Here is a 20,047-nt window from a genome sequence, read left to right on the forward strand (position 1 = left end):
AAGCACACACCGCGTTCCAGGCACGTTCTAACCACTATAAAGTATAGTGGTAGTGAGCAAAAGTGGTAGTATAAAGTGAGTGGTAGTATAAAGTAGTGAGCAAAAGATAGCATATCCCTGCTCTCAAGGAGTGTAAATTCTAGTGGGGTGGGACAGGCAATTCAAAAGTTAAACAAATCAACGGGATAATTTCCAACCATAGAAATCTATGAAAAATGCAAAGCTAGGTGTTAAGAATACAAATTGAATGGCGGGGACATTCTGGATTGGGTGGTCAAGGAAGGCCTTTCTGAGGAGGTGACATTTAGGCTAAGAATTTAATGACAACAAGCCAGCTTCAAGGAAGACTGTGCCAGCCTGAGACAGCAGGTCAGTGGCAACCATGAGTCCAGCAGAAGCTTGGCTGATGTGAGGAACATTAAAAATAAATAGACAAATAAATAAATAAACTAGAGAAAAACACAAAATTGGGTTGGACAGATGGACAAGGACTGGAAAATTCATAACCGGGAGTTCATGAAAAGAAATTGGATTCTCCCCTCTAAGTGCAATGGGAAGAAACTGGAGGGCTGTATGCAGAACAGTGGCATAACCTGATCTACGCTTTCTCTCTTATCTTCCATGTGAAACAGGCATGGTAGACGAGTAAGCAGAAAATCACAGACACCAGTTAGGAAGCTTCTGCAGCAATCCAGGTGAACTATGTTCATGGTTTGGCTAGAGTGGGAATATCAGCAATGGATACAGATGCAGACAGAGAAAGAAATGCAAATAAGAGAGTGAAGGAGAGCAGTGTGGGATCAAAGATGACTTGCGGGATGTTGCCTTAAGTAATTGGGTGTCTGAGATGGAAACACTAGGGAAGGAACAGCTTAAGGGAAAAATCTAGAGTTCTCCTATGGTCGCTTTAATTTTACAAGTGGAGTTGAGGCACAGTAAAAGCAACTAATCAAAATAATATTTAAATCATTTACTATTATTAGCGATGCTATGAATATTCCTTTCAACTTTTGAAATGGTTATTTCCTTTTAGTTTCACTAGCATAGCACACAGTCAGATGCCTCTGAAGATTTACTTACACCACCACCTCTGATTGCATCACCCTTCCTAATGTCTATCCCTCTGGCTAATTTCCACACTTTCTTTAATAATAATGGAAACTCATACTTATGACTGGTCAGTGAGTGCCAAGCACTGTGCTAGGTGCTTAGATGACATTTCATTCAAAGCTCACAAAAACCCTATGAGGTAGTCTCCCAGTTCTGTATAAAAGAAACCAAGGCTAAGAGAAATTAAGATTCAATTTGGATTGTCTCTCCTTGGAAGCTTCTCCTGGTCACCAAGGCTTGGCTAGGTTCTCTGCTCTAGTCCCCTAGGCATGTCCCACTGTGAGTCTGTAGAGGATTTTAAAAATGACCCCCAAATTGCTAGACTGTCCTTCCATGACATCCTTGAGGGCAGAGATCACATCTGACTTCCAGCACATAGTAGGCAAAGCCTTGTTGAAAGATGAACCATCCACAGTGGTTACAAGGGGCTGGTGAAGGGGAGAACAGGGAGTCATTACTTAACTGGCACACAGTTTCAGCTGGGGATGATGAAGGTGTTCTGGAGATGAATGGTGGTGATGTGACACAAGCATTCGAACGTACTTAATGCTACTGAACTATACTCTTAAAAATGGCTCAAGTAGTAAATTTTACGTTGTGACTCTTTATACCCCTCTGCAGACTCACAATACGACCTTGCCCAGAGAACAATTTTAAAACTGAAGTATCTATTCCCAGTCACCTTTACAAGAACGGAGGGATCAGTTGGAATTTACCCCATCAATTAATGCAGAAGTTTGCTGAGCTACGAGTTAGGAGAATCTACTGTAGAGAAAAGTGGTGTTGTTACAGAATTGGAGCAAGTCATAATTATATACAGAGAGAAAGGGAGAGTCCAATTTGTCCACCACGTCCGTGGAAGAAAACTATTTAAGGCAGAGCCAACACTGGGATGTATGCAAGAACTGTATTCAAAACAGACTGTCTTGAGATCCACTCTACGGAGTGCTTCTTCTGGTAGCAAGGAGAACAGGGTGGAGTTGCTCCTATGATTTCAGCACATCAGGCCCCCTCAATGTAGATTTCTAGAGTAATTTCTTAGCTACTCTGCCCTTTCAGACTGGAAGTCCTTGGAATCCTTGGGAAGCTCAAGAAAGAAAATGTACCCAAATAAACCTCAAAGTAGTCAAGATTTTGATTTGTACATGTACCATCTACAAAGGGACCTACAGCCCTCTGCGTAAACTGTGGTTCCAGTCTGATGGGAAATCCTTGAAAACACTTCCCATGATGCCCAGGACTCCTTCACAGTCCTCCATCCAATTACTTATCCCTTGCAGCTTGAGAGATTGTATCTCTCTCACAGTTTAAAGACAGAACGGCTGCCAAGAGGCCAAAACGATCATTAATAAGTTAACTGTTACCAGATAAGATTGCAATCTATGCCAGTCCTATTATAAAGTAATCTCTACTATAATTACTACACAGACTCTGCCAAGACACAAACTCTGACGTGGGAGCCAGGTGAGGAGGTTATGTGTCCACGCACAGCTCAACAGGTGCCTAATGGATGTGCCCTTCCCCACCAAGCCCCCAGCCCCCATGATGAGCAATACGCAATGCTTAAAAGGTATTAAAAATGAAACCAACGCTTTACACAGCCTCCCATCCCCTTAAAACCTGAAACAGAAAGGCTTGGTCCTGTTGGCTGGTTGGATGCCCTCATAAGAAGACAGGCCCGCTGCTGAGTGCCAAGGTGGAGACCAACAAGAAGAGGCCCCTGCACCCTCCACCTGGGCACACCTAGATGTGAATTCCCACCCAGCACCCCACGACTACACCACCAGCTCACCATCACCCCATTTTGCATTTGGATTTTTAGAGGAGAAGAAAATAGCAAGTTAGAGAAAGAAGAGCGATGGTGTTAAAACAACAAATCCATATGTAGCACTCATTTTGTGCCAGATGCTGTTTGCTTGGGGCTTTCAAAGATGAACTCATTTCATCTGCACAACTCTAGGAGACAGGAACGATTATGATGCCCATTTTATAGACGTGCAGATTTAGACACTTCATAGAGTTAAGAACCAGCTCAGTCTCACAATTAGGAAGTACAAGAGAAGAGGGAAGAGAGGCAGGTGAGCAGGGACCCGGGAGCAGGCACACGGGGCAGAATTTCCACAGAGGAAAACTGTGGCATGCCCTCACGACCAACTGTACCCGCCAATCACCCAAGCTCATCACAAATGGCATTTCACAGAGTGCTACACTATTCTGTACAGCCTACTCTAGTACTGAATAATTAAATATTTGCCTAACTAGATTTTAATTGAAAAAAATAATAAGTATGTCAAGCCTGTCAAATGGTACTAAAAGACAGACAGTAAAAAACATACTCCTCCCTCGCGAGCCGCTGGCCAGGTGCCCACTGTGGAGGGTGGCCCTCTGGCCTGCACATCTGGACGTTCACTAAACAGCCCCGACCTGTTGCTCTCTCTGTCCATTTCTTCTAGTTCTGTCCTTGTAGACACTAACAGGCTAGCACTCTCCATAAAAGTATGAACACATATACTTAATTTAATGAAGCGATAGATTTCCATTGCTAGGCAACATAGATGTGTGCACAGTTGAAGATCAGAGCCAGTAACTTAATAACAGTTATGGTGACTACAGTGAAACAGTAATTCCCAGATTACGTCTAATTTCCATTCCTATATTTCATTTGCTTATGCATGAAAACAGACAAAAGTCATATGTTCCATGGCTGACACACAGGCTCTCAGAGGTGATAAGTAGCCATTCTCTTTTCCACCATTTATTCACTTACTCAACAAAACACTTAATGAGAAATATTATGCGCCGAGGGTACAAGGCCTAAAGTGGCATGGCAGGTGCTCTCTTCTCTGAGATCAGCAAAATAGTGTAGTGCGAGTGACAAGTAATCATGACAACAGTAATGACGACGAAGCAATAACGACGCAAGTCAAGATGCTGATGAGAACTCACACTTTCGGGGTTTGCTGTGTGCCTGTTCTAATTGCTGCACATATGTGAAGTCATTCCAGCCTCAGAATAACCCCATGAGGCTACTGTCATCCTCATTTTACAAAGAAAGAAAGGGCTCAGAGAGCTGAAAACTTGGCCCACAACTCCCCTCGGTCACTCAGAGAGCAGGGGGTAAACGGGTAAGCCTTCTGCACCAGGCACTAGCTCTGGTCTTTGGCCCTAACCATCACATGACACTGTGCCCGTAGCAGTCCTGTATAGAGTGGCCCAGAAACTCAAAAAAAGAGATGCGAGTCAGACTTAGGAGGTGGGAGAAGCGTGTTAGGGAAGCCTCCAAGAGGAGGTGCTCCTTGAGTTGAATTTTTAAGTATGAATAAGACAATTAGATGACAGGGGTGTGGTGTGAGAAAGGGAATGCAGTATCTGAAGAGATGGAGTCCAGAAACAGCCGATCCCTCTTGGAAACTATATTGTAGGCCAGTTGTGGACTGAGGTCACATTTCAAGGAGTAGACAGAGAAGCCTGGAGAGTCAGGCCTCTCCCTGTGCACAGGTCCTTATCCTGCTCAGTACTGGGATAGTTTCTTATCTCTACGGTACCTCATCCTGCCTCTTACAGAAAACTATCATTTAAAATTTTAATAATTTGGGGACCATGGTGGTATTGCTGGAGAGTATTTGCTGGAATAACATTTGTTGGAATAAGCAGCTCATCTCTGTGTAGTAGTGAGGCTCTTTCCTAAATTATTAATGAAAATATTATCAACCGATCAATGAAACTAAGTTACATTCACATTATATCCACCCTTTCTTTTCTAAGCTGGCTATCAGTATTTATAGGATGAAACTGCTTTATTCACTACTGGTTTTAAAATTGGTATAATTTATTCTTCATAAATCTGGTGTGTGCGACATGTGTGTGTGTGTGCATGACTGGAAAAGTTTCATATCATTTGTCCTGATAAGGTCCAAGTTAAACTGATTGCTCTATTTTTGCCTGGGTCATCTTTCTATCCCTTAAAAAACACAGGCCCTTCTGTGTCCTTTCTGAGTCTTTGTGTGTTTCTCTGCTTTATGTAGAGGCCCGGAAAAATATGATCCTTCGAAGATAAAATCTGGCAATCCCTCATATACCCTAGGATATACATCAAGAGGTGCCCATGGTTAGACTGTGCAGGCTTTTTGAGACCTCAATTCAGCCATTTCCCACCTGTCAGACCCCTCCTGCAGTGTGATTTTGTGATCACAAATAACCCTTGTGTTGAACAATTAAGATACTACGACTACCAGAAGTAAAGGAAGGAAAAGTAAACCGAGCGTGAAAAGAGTGTTCTATTGCACTCATAAGCCAGTGTTTACAATTATTTAAAAAGTTGTTTTCTCCCCTCTTTGGCTCTAAAAATTTCTTCATGCTCTTTGTTAAGAATTTTCTGTAATTTTTTTTCTTCTTTGAGGATTATCCTAACATGGCACTTTTCCTTAAGAATCTTAAGACTCTGAAGGCATGTCAAATTTGTGTGTTCATCTATCCCGTCTTAATGTTGAAAAATGATCATAAAATAGCAACATTACACAAAACAATCATAAAATATGAGGGGTCCAAGACAGTTTTTGTTTTTTGTTTTTTTTTTTTTTTTGCGGTACGCGGGCCTCTCACTGTTGTGGCCTCTCCCGTTGCGGAGCAACAGGCTCCGGATGCGCAGGCTCAGCGGCCATGGCTCACGGGCCCAGCCGCTCCGCGTCATGTGGGATCCTCCCAGACCGGGGCACGAACCCTTGTCCCCTGCATCGGCAGGCGGACTCTCAACCACTGCGCCACCAGGGAAGCCCCCAAGACAGTTTTGAGAGCACCTAGTAGTCGACGACTTCTGAGATGTAAAAATTCTCTGTGGAAGAATTTTCTTATGGTGACACCAATTAAATCCTGAATTAAGTCTCCAACATGAATTGCCTGGTATTTTTTACATATCTGCTTTTAGCATATACCATAGTTACAATGGTAAACTCAGGTTATTTATTTTAGGAAAAGCCTTTAGAATATTAAATTTCATTCTGGCATAATGGTTAACATATTTTGCTCTAAAGAGAACTATTTAAGTTTTCTTCACCATCTATGGCTATCTGAACTCAAAGTTGAGGTGCCAGTGCTCTAAACTTTCACGTGAGTTTGATAATTGTCTACGCAAGACCAAGAAGGTAGATGATAATTAAATAATGACAAGGTCAAGTTTTTCTGTTTTGTTTTTTACAATAAAAAATGTGTTCTTTGCTGGTGCTATCTCTTCCCTTGTGTTGAGCTGAGTTATTAACATTTTTCTCACATTCCATCTGAGATTTTCAGCCAACAGTATCATTCTTAAACAACAACAGTAGCTTTTTCAGAGAGATTACACTACTTATTTTTCCTCATTTTGATAAGGAATGAACCACAAGTGTCCTTAAAAGTTGAGATTATCACTGGCACCCATAATATTACATCAGAATTTTAAAGCTGGAAGAAACTTTTGTTTTCACCAGATTCAGCCTCTGCCTCTTATAACTAGAATAATCTGCTCTCCCCCTAAAATGAAGCTATCGTTCTCTGCCCAAGCTCACTAATTAGCAGGGACCTTTGAGAGGGGCTCTGGGCTCCTACACTGGTGCTAATTCTCCCATAACACATGCCTCTCCCTCAGTGATTTGTTCCCTTAAAAAGGTTTTGCTTATTTTCTCTTGGGTTTGCTCCATTTTGAAGCAAAAAACAAGTTGACTGGTAAAGTGGCAGCAAAAAGAGGGAAGACTCTTTTCTAAATTCATGTATTTCTCCACTACTGCCCTGACATCCTGGAGCAGCCTGGTGTGACGAAATCTCACTGGACTGGGGGAACGTGAGTAATTCTTAGGATGCTCCTAACCAGCCTTGGGCCTTAGGCAAAGACATGTAGCTTTTCTAGGACTTTATTTTCCTCTTCTATGAAATGACAGTTGGGCTAAATGACCTCTGACCTCCCTTCCCTGCTTTAGAATTAAAACAATATTCCCAAAATACACTGAAGTCACTCAAGAACTGCACTATGGTAAACCTACATTATGTCAACTCACATCAGTCATTCATTAGTGGGACATATCTAAAAAGTAGAACAAGCTTGATTAAGCAAAGAATGTCAAACTCAACCAACCTTATCAAACGGATTTGATATGAATAGGAAGTGTCTTGTTCACACACCTGTTATGACTGAAAGCAACTATCAAATATTTTCCAAATTGTCTTCTAATGAATCTAAAAGACTGTTTATATAGTGGAAAGCACTATTGTTATAGACTTTTCTTCTTTCCTTTTTCCTTGCTACAGTTGCTTTAAGTTGCTTGCTGTTCAGTAGTACTCTATACTTCCCTACATAGTGAAGAATACACTTAAAGATGAGGGAAAGAAGGATTTTAGGAGTTTTGTTATATCCTCATTATTTCACTGGAAACGATGTATACCCTTGCTCGTTTTCATTAATGCGCCCCTTCTTTCTTTATTTCTTCTTCCCTCTCATTATCCTTCTAACAGGATAATATCCTTTCATTGTCCATTTTTCCTCATTTCTCTATTATCATTACCCTAACTACCTCATTCTGGCATCCCACTAGTTTTCCCTTTAGGCTAAAAATTAAAGAATCTAAAACATTTCTGTAAATTGCTGAAAATGTTTTTTTTTTCTTTCAGATAAATATTCAGCAATAACTTATAAAGCCTTTATGTATTCACCTTCTGGTTTTGAACAAAGGAGAATTAATTTTAAAACATTAAGAAATTATATCCTTTAAGATGAAACAACACATTATTTACTAAATTAACACTTTATTCTGATTTATGCTATTTAAATCCATTAAAGGGAAGATGAGAAAAGCTCATAAAACAAGATAATTTTAATGTTCCTTAACTTAGAAATTCACATGTGAAAAATAATTTAGTCACAACTAAGACTCTGAGAAGCATCAGTTTCCTTCTATCCCAGAAAATTCCAAGGTCCTCTGCCATCTGAGATCAGCAGAAGCAACTGAAGTTTGAGGCCTCCCACAGTGGGCACAGCAGTAATCTCCCACCCACCAACGATGCACATTTTGTCAAGCTCAACAAACACTAATTTGAGTGTTAATCTTCTGTGTGAAAGGCACTAATCAGGAGTCGAACAAACAAGCCATTTGAGTGTACAACTGTCAACACGACCAAAATCTGCTCACACTGGATCGACACCATGCCCTAGCCAACTGCTGAAGTGCCACAGACCCCACTGGCCACTGCCGCTAAGTCACATGGCTCTGTTAGCACAGCTTGGGCAAAGCATTCCTTGACGGTAAGTAAAGGGCAGTCTGAAAAGAATCTCAGATCAAAACTGCCTTTGGAGCCCCACTGCCACTGCCTTAGGAAAAGCCCTTCCTGCCTCTGGGTCTTGGCTGGCCCTTGCTGGTCTCCCTGACCCCCATGCCTCCCCTCACTGGTCTACCCCCCCGGCTCTTCTCTTATTGGCAAAAACCAAAGAAAGGTGGTCATGCCACCCTTTTGCTTCAAAACTTCCATTGGCCCCTTGCCAAATGAGGTCAAAACAAGCTGTAGCATCAGAGAGGACATGTCACTATCTTGTGCTCCAACCACTTGCTAGCAGTGACACCTTTGGCCATGGGCAGGGAGTGCTCATAAGAGGGACAGAATTAGTGTGAGGGAGTGTGTGTGTGTGTGTGTGTGTGTGTGTGTACACACATGTATAAACCACCTGGCACATAGTGGTTATTAAATGTACATTATTTTCCTCCCTTTTCCTATTTGATTGCTGGAGTAATTTCAAATTTCATAATATGGCATAATCAGCCCCACCCTCTGAACCAAGCTGCGCTGCTCTAACACCTTCTTTCACTCTCCCATCCCTACCCCCTCGTTAGAGACATCAGTGTTCCCAAACTCACCAGGTGCCTCCAGGAGGCTGTGTCTTGCACTAGGGTGCTCTTTACCCTTTCCCCCCTTGAAAATGTGCACTCATGATTTAACAGCAACCTCATGTCTTTCCCAAGCTCCAACGGGTTACAGCTCCTTTCTGCCTCCACCGCATATTCATTCATTCGTTCATTCATCCACTCGCTTACTCACTCACTCACTCAGCAATTCTACTTTGTGATTAGAAGCACGGATTCTAGAACCAGCAGCCCGAATCAAATCCCAGGTAGGCCGCTCACTCACTGTGTAAACTTGAGCAAGTTACTTAATCTCTGCGGCCCAGTATCTTTAGCTAAAACAAAGTTAAAAAAAAAAAAACCCTATTTTAGGAATTCTTGACATACTGTAGGAAAATAATTAAGTGTGGAAAGCAAGAGTCTTGGGTTTTTGTCTTGGTTCTACCTTTTGTTATATGAATGAACTTAGGCAAGTCGATGAAATCAACACTAACTCTTGACCTTACTGAGTTATCCAGCGTCACCTTCTATGTAAAATGAGGGGACTGAACTGAATAGTCTCTCTAAGGTCTCTTCCATGTTAACAATTCTAAGATTTTTCTCTTAATCTGTCTATTTATAATCCTTCAGAGCTATTTATGTAAGTTTTTCTTGCATTAAAGTGCCCACAGAATTCCTTTAACACATGCCACATCAAATGTTACTTCCTTCAGATGGGAACACTTGTACAAAGGGATTTCTAATAAAGTCCAAATTGTGTCCAAGTATTAAGGTATTCTGATTGCTAATGGTAAAGGGTTAGGAGCCCAACAAATCCAAGATTACAGGGATTTGATGTTTATGGGGTTTTGTTTTACATGTCAAGGAGTCCAAAGTATTACCTGCCAAGGATCAGAAGTTGGTCAACCAAACATCATTTCCTATCATTCACATCAAGATTAACATCCTTCAAGTGTGAAAACATGATACTAAAGTCATGAAGACATTTCAGACCTTCATGAATGAAAGAATTTTAAAGCCAGAGGAAACTTTAGGATTTTTAACATATATTTTCTCTTTTTATGTCTGATACTAACTTTAAGTATTAATCCATATTGTAACAATGGGAGAACTAAGAACAATTTACTTCCCTATAGAAATAGTTGCATTTTTATTATTATAGAAGGTTTGGGGGCTCAAAAGTATCACATAACAGGTATGAATAAATTCATCTTTACTGTCTGTCGAGTCCATATACCTAGTTTTTATTATGTGGCTTTAAATGTAGTTACATGCGCTTGTAGATGTCTAGATCTAATCTTATAATAAAGTAGTCATATGACTGATGCCATAAATGAGGTGTGACTCTAAAGTAATATGATTAATTTTTAAGCAAATATATCAGAACTTAACCATAGATATTAACTAGTCCTTTTTAAAGTACTGAAGTTATTCTTATGGGTTCATCTTTATCTCAAAACTCCTGTTTTAGAATTATCTACCTTTGTGTGTGTGTGTGTGTGTGTGTGTGTGTGTGTGTGTTCGTGGTAAAACCTTTTGTTAGGGTGAATTAAATTTGGAGAAACTACAAAAAGTCAACCAGCTATGCATCAGGGCAAGTATAGCATAAAGTTAGGTAGAATCTAGCTTTGCTTTAAAACCTTTCAACTAGGCTGTATGTTTGAATATTTTCCATAATGAACTGTAGAGAAAAATATCAGGGCTAAATTTAATGAATAAAATGGGAAATCTGTTGGGTAATAGACCGACTCCATAAAATAACGTAAATGAAACAACTAAACCAAGAATTTATGAGCTATGATGTAGATCTAAATATAGAAAATTACAGAAGAGATGTTCTCAACATGTTTCAAACAATGGCACTACTTTTAGATCAGCTGTGTCATGTTAAAGGGGAGTTCACGTATTTAGATCTCTACATTCCCACAATCATATTCTTTATAGAGCATGGAGTCAACTTTATGACTTACCTCAACTATGAGATGCTAGATCAATGTGTATCCCTGAAGTAGTTCTCTCATCCCTCTACTAAAGTATGCTTTCTGCAAGGACTATGTAGCAAGAATGGAAATTTGATCAAACGTGGAACTGACTGATGTTGGCATTCAGCCCTGAATTCATTTAAATTATGATACCAAATACAGTAGAAAGGGACCAAGACTTATGAATGGATACTTCCTGTCTTTGCACAGCTCTGAACCCCAAGGGGTGCCCTAAACCATAAGTCTTACAACCACAAAATCTACTCTTCCTTTTTTCTGTTCCCTTTTCTCTTTTGGAACCCATCAAATCCTTCATACATAGCTACTTCCCTGAGCCAGTTCTGGTGTAACATTTAAAACTGGAGAATTATGCTGGGAGGTTAGCACCCATTCCATAACAGAACTGTAAAACTGTTCTGAATTCAGAAAAACTATGGTGGTATCATTAAAGGCTTCAGAAGGAAAAAAACAATTCCAATTTCCCTTTCAACTCATCAAAAAAAAAAAAAAAAAAAAAGGTGGACTACAGCCACCAACACTGTGTGAAGCAACAGCTCTGCCAAAACTGTGAATAATTAACAGATTTGAAAATATAAGTAGCTTAAGCCAATCATACATTTGGCAGAGATAAAAGTTGACTGTGGTAACTTGTTACTACAAGTGCCCTCTTCTTCAAAAACATGATTTCCCACCTGTCCCTCACTGACTACACAGCGTTGATTCTCTGTCCACATTTCCACAAGCTGCAAGGGTGCATCTGAAACCCCAGAGAAGGTAACAGGATATTTATAACATTTTGTACTCAGAGCATTTCAGATAGTTCTATGTAAAAGAACTTTTTTATGATTTAAAATAAATTACCTTATTTCTCCAGGTATATATTCTTCTTTCACCTAGACTAGATGACAAAAAAATATCTGAATTTCCCCTTTTACTATAATAGAGTGTTTTAAAATTCTACATGGGGACTCTCTTGAAACACAACACCTTTCTTCTTCACACATGCGACACTGGACAAAGCTGGAGTATGTATTTTAAGAATGAGCGGTGTCACTCATTTAATGTCCTCCTTAGGGAAAAAACTTACACACCGACTTCTTATCAAACTCAGAATGCACAAAATGAAAAACCAACAGATTCGTAGTATGTATGAATAACTGGCTACTCACATGTTTCGCTGCTTTCAAAAATCCATTTTAAATTTAAGTATTAGTGGAATAGCTTAGGAAACTTAGTTCATCAGTGTATTTAACCCTATACATATCATTCCTCGAAGCCAAAATGGTGCGTATTCATCTTTACATGGAACTGTCTTAAAATGATGGGGATTTGTACTATTTTCCAGCCTTTTGTGTGTGTGAAAATCAGGCTAATTTTTTTCCTACCCATTTTCATTCTCTCTTTCAACTATTTCTTTTTTTTTTTGCTACTTTCACATGATTCTCCTTAAGTTTTACTTCCTTAATTACCTGCAGACACATCTTTTTTTCTGTTATTCTTTAAACAAGCTATACTTAGAAGTAAATGCACTGTTTCTTTTAAGACATGAAAGAGAGTTTCACCTTTGATAGTATACATCTGTTCCTTTCTATGTTTATGTGATGGTGGTAATAAAAGATTTTTCAAAAATGTCTCAGGGCTCAAGATTTTATTTTTTAAATAATTCATAGGCAAGACTTGTAACTGGTACAAAAATAATTCTGCTGCTCAGACGTAAAGGAATCATGTTTGATGTTTAATAGCCAGGATTCTATTTCCTACTCATGGTTGTTATTTGAATAATGACACAGTCTAGATGCAGGGTAGTTAAGTCTGCAGAATATAGCAAGGTCACTCTAAATTCTGGAGAGCTTTCGGTTCCTCCCAACAGTCACTCATGTTAAAATGAGGCCTGATCAGTTTTCCTGTTTGAGGCAAGACACAATGAGACCAAAAACATCCAAATCAGATAAGCAAAATTCTGGGGGTTGGTGCTCCACTCTCTACCTCTCTCCTGCCTAGAAAAAAACCTACTGATCTCTTCTAACTTAGGAAAGGATTAAATAATGATTTAGTAGAAGCTGACATTTATAGGACTCAAAAAAAATGTGTTGGCAGAATACCTGTGGCTATCATGGAATGAGGCCAAAATATTTGAAGGGCTTCTTTTTGCCCTTGACTTCAGAGAGATTTTACCAGAAAGTCAGAAGTAAAACAGGGCTCCAGCTTAGGACCAACAAAGTTACTCAAGGTATCCTGGGTTAAGTTGGTGCATCCTACCCTTCCCTGGCAATCACGACTCATGCCGATGTTTACACCCAATGGTGATGGCCATTATCTTGGGCTTACAGGCCTCTGTACACAGTCTGTATATGCTGACTTTTAGGAAACTACAACATTACAGAAACATGCTGATTTTTACCCTTCATGTTGAGTGATTCCATTCAATTATTCATTTGACAATAACAGCACAAATTATAATAACATAAATCCCATATTTATGGTGAGTCTACCATGTGTCAGGCCATTTTCCATTCAATATACATACAATATGAAAAATTTTAAACATTTGACTAAGAATTAATAATGACACCGTGGAAGCTTCTTATAAATTAAATATTTAATCCGTATTTTTTTTTTAAACTCTGCTATTCATTATTCCAAGACTGTTAAATTCTCCTAGTGCTCAAGCTGCATCAACACTTTGAGTTCTGAGGGTCTTACTAGGCAAGCTACAATTTCAGACAACTAAATAATAACCCAGGTGCTAATGAAACTCAGGATTGCCGAAGGTTCATTATTTACAAACAGGGAGCAGCTGAGGGACTAAAGGACCAAACATCATCTTCCTGTAGGAAAACGATACTTTGAGCCTGAGTTTAAGTAAACTGGATCACTGTCCATGCCTCATGTCATGTTTTTCAAATTGCATATGGCACAGTACGTATTTCATGGCTATATTTCAGGTAATAGTTCCCTGGTCCACGGCATAGGCCAGGCTAGCAAAGAAATGTGCACATGGGGTAAGAGAGGAAGGAAAGAGGTTCCAGCTTTCATGTATTCTGCTCACTGCTGGAACAATACATCTATACTCTCACTGTGCAAATTAATTAAATTCAGTCTTTTAACCACAGGTTAGTTTACGTTGAATAATTCCACAAGGAACCTAAGAAAGAGCTTAGCATTGTGCTGCAAACAAAAACACTAGAAACAGTTCAGAGGATTTTGAAAAAAGGAGCCTAAAAAACACCATCTCCACTAACTAATTTCAAAACATCACAGAATGAAATGATAAACAATCTTAATTAAATTATCAGAAAGGTGAGTGTAGTAATTTAATGGCAAAGTTTTATTCAGAATTCCCCTCTTTGAATTGTAAGTAAAAAAGAGAGTACCACGGCTAATGCAGAGTTTTTGCAATACAGTGTCACATGGATTTTAAACACCCAGTCCCAACCTGAAATGATACTAGGAATAGAAATGAGTTCAATAGTAATTGTTAAGTTATTAATCCTTATTATAGTAATGTGACATCAGAATAAAGTCTGAAGTAAATCTTTACAGAAAATAATCCCTACTTTCCTAAGAGTAAATGAGTTCTACTCCCTCCTGTCCACAAGGTCAAGTGGACATTGTTCCAAAGGCTGAAGTCACAGTGCCTCAGAATCTCAAAGTACGAAAGAGTTTCTCAAAATCAAGCTGCGTTCTAAAGTCTTCTCTTTTAGCGGGTGAGGGTACATTTATATGCTGGCAGGTTACAGTTCTAATGGTAACTGGAAAATTCTGCTCTTGGCCATTATCAGTAGCAATAACCAGGAAGCAGCTGAACTAACCAATCTGTTGGACTGTCTTTAGCAATTGCTCCCTGCCTGGATCTTCAGGTATCTTCCCAGGTCTACACCCCACAGACAGTTCCATGCAAACTCACCATTTGAACACTGCAGATACTTTCCTGTTTCATTGATGGAGACACTAAAACATCAGGAGGCTAGGAAACTCACCCCCAAAACACAGAACTTACAAATAGTAGAGCAAAATTTCTGGTCTTCTGATTTCAAGTTAATATACCTTCCCCCAAAGAGCAAGCAAAGGAAGGAGCTTTCTTGGAACTGTCCTTACTGTTTATACCATCATGAATGAATTGAGCCAAAAAAAAGAAACAAAAAATGGAACCTACTGCTGGCTTTCCCCTGGAGACATTATTTAAACATCTAAGTAACATCCTGTGTTAAAAATAATTTGTATTTGCATCATGTAACATACTATTTATGTGTACATGAGTATGCATGAGCATATTAGACACTAATATATGAAATATAGTTATTTCAAAGAAATAAAAACATTTTCAAAGTGTTTTAATTCATCCAAGGACACAAATAAAATTAGTCATAAGCTCTTTTCAGATAATTTGGAATCTAGTCCTTTGACTCATTTTCAATGATGTTATAAGCAAATTAATGTACCTATCAATTATTACTTATCAGGTAATGAAACCAAAAACAAAAACAGATGGTGATATAAGAGCAAAGACATGCTTTAAGCATCTTAACTGTATTTAAATCCATAATGTAAGTCAGTTTGCTCTTTTAACTTAGGGATCGTAGAACAGCTAATTAATCACTCAACCGCTAACAAATGTTACTCAGGCTTCACTTGGCAATTACGTGGTCATTCAGAGAATCAAAGGCAATTAAGTAGCTGATCAATGAGCTCTCCTCTTCAATGGATAACAAAGACTCCCAAGTTTTATCTCCTGTTCTTCTAAATAAACTAGAGAAAACATACATTTTTTATCAGCATATTACGCTGAAAAAAACTTGAAACTCCAATATCTTTCAACATTTTAATATAGATTAAATTCCATGTGTTAATGATCATATCTACAATATAACAAAGTATTAACTAAGTATTAGAAACTAGGTTTAGGAAAAAGAATCCCTTCACTGAATAAGATAAGGAAAGCAGACCAATAGCTAAGCAATCATTCAGCCTACTGAAAACAGCAGTGTGATGAAACGACCCGGCTCTGTCTTTCTAATCTATAAATTATTTTAAATCCCTTGTAAAATGATTTCAATAGGATTTCAAACAATGGTTTTCAAACACTCAGGTAGAAGAACATTTCTGCTGGCTACTGATACCTTTATAACTCCTGAGTTAAACCACTTCTGTGGATCACAGAGCGCTTTATAGTTTCCCCAAAGAAAGTGAATCTGTTTGAAATATGAGTATTTAGAAAGTTCGCCTCTCTTGCAGAATGTAGTCAAAGAAGAGAGCAGAGTGGAGTGATAGGGGATTCTATACTAAGCGGGCTTTGAAAATTAAAAGCAAAGAAGTATATGTTCTTGTATTATACAGTCACCCTAATAAAAGCAATAAAACACATCCGGGGGATGCTTGACATGAACAATTTCATAAGCCTGGTATCGATCCCCCGATTCTTTTCAAGGGAGGCTGCTTTACAGTAACCCGTTCCCTTGTGCATTTCCTATCACCTCACTCTCCCAAGCCTTGAACTACATATAGGAGAGCGTGTAATTTCATGTTTTGTGACAATTTATTGTAACTTATGTCCTATTATAAAGTTTATAAATATAGTCAGAACTAATGCAAGTGCATGAGTAAAGCAGATATAATGAAGCAGCATCTCAGAGTTGACAGGGAAACTGGACTTGGAATTGGAAGCCAGGCTAGATTTTAGTCTCCCTTCCAGGTTAAGTTAGCATAAGAGTAGATAGTGTCTGTGAAAGAGTCTCAAGAACAACACAAGACTACCCAAGTACTAGAAATTATAAACCAGAGAGTAAAAACACCTACATCTGCCATCTTCCCAATACTCAACACTTTATTTCCTTGATCCAGTACTTAAAGAGCCATCAGATTAATGAATTAAGTAAAATCAGAATTACATAATCGTTAGTTGAGATTTTTTCCCCTACCGAAAAGCACTAACGTAAAGAGGGAAAGCCTGTGCTCTCACTTCATATTAATTCCCTGTATTGATATAAAAACCTGAATGTGTTCTAAGCTTCTATGCATCTGGCAAGAAGCTCAAGCTCACCTTCTGGATCTTGTATTTGCCTCACCTAACATCTGGAGCATGATAAGTTTTTTTTCACCTTTCATACCTTCATTTTGACAGCTTGAATTGTTTTTGTTTTTGCTGTGAAATATCTATGAAAACAAAACTGAAACAGCTCAGTTGCTTTCTGTGTGTTGCACTCTGCAGTATTTCACTAATATGGAAATCTTTTCATTATTTCTGATAAAGGTACTAAATCATTCTTTGCTTTCATGATCACTCATCATCAAATATTTATGGGAAGCTATTATATGCAAGGCGCCACACTAGAAACTGGTCATACAAAGATTAAGATGAATATATATATTCTTACTGGTTTATCGCATAAAATTATCAGCAGAGTCAGGATGATTTTAGATGACTTCAAGAACAAAGGAAGAAGGGTTGATAGTACAGTACAGCCTTAATGTTTGACACCAAAATATAGATGGCATTCATCATCTACAAAATGACCCTTCACACCACTTACTGGGGGCATTATACTGAAGAGAATGAGACAGGTTTGGTTCCTTTTGAAAAGGAAGAGACTTCCCACTGTCTGATGAGGATGTAGTTTCCCTTAGTTAATGTGTAGGAAAGTAGTAGATTGGCTTAAGAAAATATTGAGGGCAATTAATAATTCTAAAACAAACCATAGAAACTTTGGGGTTATGTTAGACATCTCAAATAGTCATAGAGTTTGCAGTATCTTCAGGATACAAATAGAACAGATAACTTTAAAACAAACACAATGTGCATTTTAGTTAAGCTTTGTACCATTTTTCCTTATAAATCCTAAATACCTCTATTCAACCTGAGTCTTAGCAAAGACAGAAAGAAAAATCTATTTTGAATTTCAAAAACTTTTGCAAACAATCTGGGCCTCCAGGAGATGCTTTAAAAATACGTGTTAGGGGCTTCCCTGATGGCGCAGTGGTTGAGAGTCCGCCTGCCGATGCAGGGGACACGGGTTCGTGCCCCGGTCCGGGAAGATCCCACATGCCGCAGAGCGGCTGGGCCGGTGAGCCATGGCCGCTGAGCCTGCGCGTCCGGAGCCTGTGCTCCGCAACGGGAGAGGCCACAGCAGTGAGAGGCCCGCGTACCGCAAAAAAACAAAAACAAAAACAAACCCAAAAAAACAAACAAAACCTGTTAGATTAAATTGAATGTTTAGATCTCTCACTGAAGTCATAAAAATGATACAGATGATGGAAGAAGTTGAACTGATATTCAAACTCCCAACATTACACTGACTTCAGGTTTGTCACTATTGCAAAATTAAATGGAGAAGTTGCTCAGCTCTATTTAGTGAGTCCGTATAATGAATATACCTGAACAATCCTGAATCCATTTTATTACCAGCAGGTGTGTTTGCCAAAACAAAAACACACCTTCTGTTTTGATATTTTGTCTTTTCTTTAGATTCATAACACTGTTAAGAATTTATATGTGAAGAAAAATACAACTAAACTAATTTATTTGACATAATATTAAACCTACAAAGAAAACAGTCTGGGGTGAAATCTGAACATATGAGGAATCATCTTATGATACTTTTATACTACCTACTTTTATAACAGATGAGAGGATGAGAGGATTTTAAATATGTAGCAGAAACTCCTGAAAGTATCACTATAACATTACTTTATATGGATAAATGTTTTCTTACAATTAAACTTATAATCATGCCAAGAGTATATCTCCTTACATACTGACTCACAACATACTAAAGTCATTTTCTGAGTAATATGTAGTGTATCTGCAGAGCATACAGTGAGATTCTAGACTATGGAATAGATCACTTTAACAAAATCGAATGTCACCTGTAATGTAGAGGTAAATCACATTATTTCTGCTTATTTATTTTAAAGAATAAATAAGCTTTTACCTTTCGTACTGAATTTTATGCACCTGAAATGGTAGAGCATCAATAATTTGGAGATTTACTTCTCAGAATTAACTCAACCATGGATTTTAGTTGACTATTCTTAAAACAAAAATCCCAATTTCCCATTTACCAGAAGGTTGTAAGGTGCTCCACCAGCAATGGTCTTATTGGGACTGAATGTCCATATATGCTGGTATGTTTTTACTGGAGGCAACACAGTGCACCTGATTCGAACCTCAGTTCTGTCACTCACCAGCTGGGTGATGTCCGGCCAAGTTACTTAACATCTCTGTTCCTCAGTTTCTTCTGACAGTATCAGTATGCACCTCACAGGCTTGACATGACATGACATTCTTCAGAATATTAGCAATACATCTCACAAAGGTGCTAAGAGGTTTAAGTTCTTAGAAAAATGCCTCACATGTAGAAGCTCTAAAATAATTTTTTTAAATATGTGCATATCACTTATATAGGACCAAAATCTGAGTCTGAATAATGAAGAATATAGTTATAAATAGTTCCAAGACTTATATAAGTCTAAACACATCCTTGAAATTCATATGACAATAAAGCTAATGATGATTATTAGTTTCAGAGGATGTCTTTGACATTTCTTTTTTTAAAATTGAAGTATAGTTGATTGCCCTTGACATTTCTTGAATGAAGAAAAATCACATATACTATCAACCAAACCATTGTTTGACTCCATGATAAAATTATTTTTCAAAACTGTTTTGCTTAGTGCCCAAACATACACTCTCACTGACTAAGCCATTCAGTATTAAGATAAAAAACTGCAATGCTCAGTATTTTGACCAAAAAAATGGCAGAAATCCCTTCTCCCTTTCTATCATTTAAATATGTTACAATGAAAAAAAATGTTATCTTCCATAAAACAATAATGACCTAAAATCCCTAATGGAAAGACCAACAGAACACATGGTTTGCATTTGCCCACATTCTACAGCAATCCACTCTCCACTGCACTGCCTCTAGCATCTCAGCAGGTTTGCCTGGGAAATATACTGGTCTGCCTCAACTAGAAAAAACATAAAACATAATCTTGACTTGTTTCATTCATTTTATAAGAAAAATTCAGTTGTCTTATATCCAGAAACGCAGTCTTTATAACATGTTCTGTACTGACATTTTTATACCATTTTTCTTT

General features: G+C 38.4%; 1 protein-coding gene across 1 annotated transcript in view; it reads right to left on the bottom strand.

Moving 5' to 3' along the window:
- TOX (thymocyte selection associated high mobility group box) overlaps window positions 1-20,047 on the bottom strand; it is a 302,115-nt gene that overhangs the window by 221,393 nt on the left and 60,675 nt on the right. The window lies entirely within an intron of this gene.

This window comes from Phocoena phocoena, chromosome 17, assembly GCF_963924675.1.
Source record: "Phocoena phocoena chromosome 17, mPhoPho1.1, whole genome shotgun sequence".
NCBI classification, from domain to species: domain Eukaryota; kingdom Metazoa; phylum Chordata; class Mammalia; order Artiodactyla; family Phocoenidae; genus Phocoena; species Phocoena phocoena.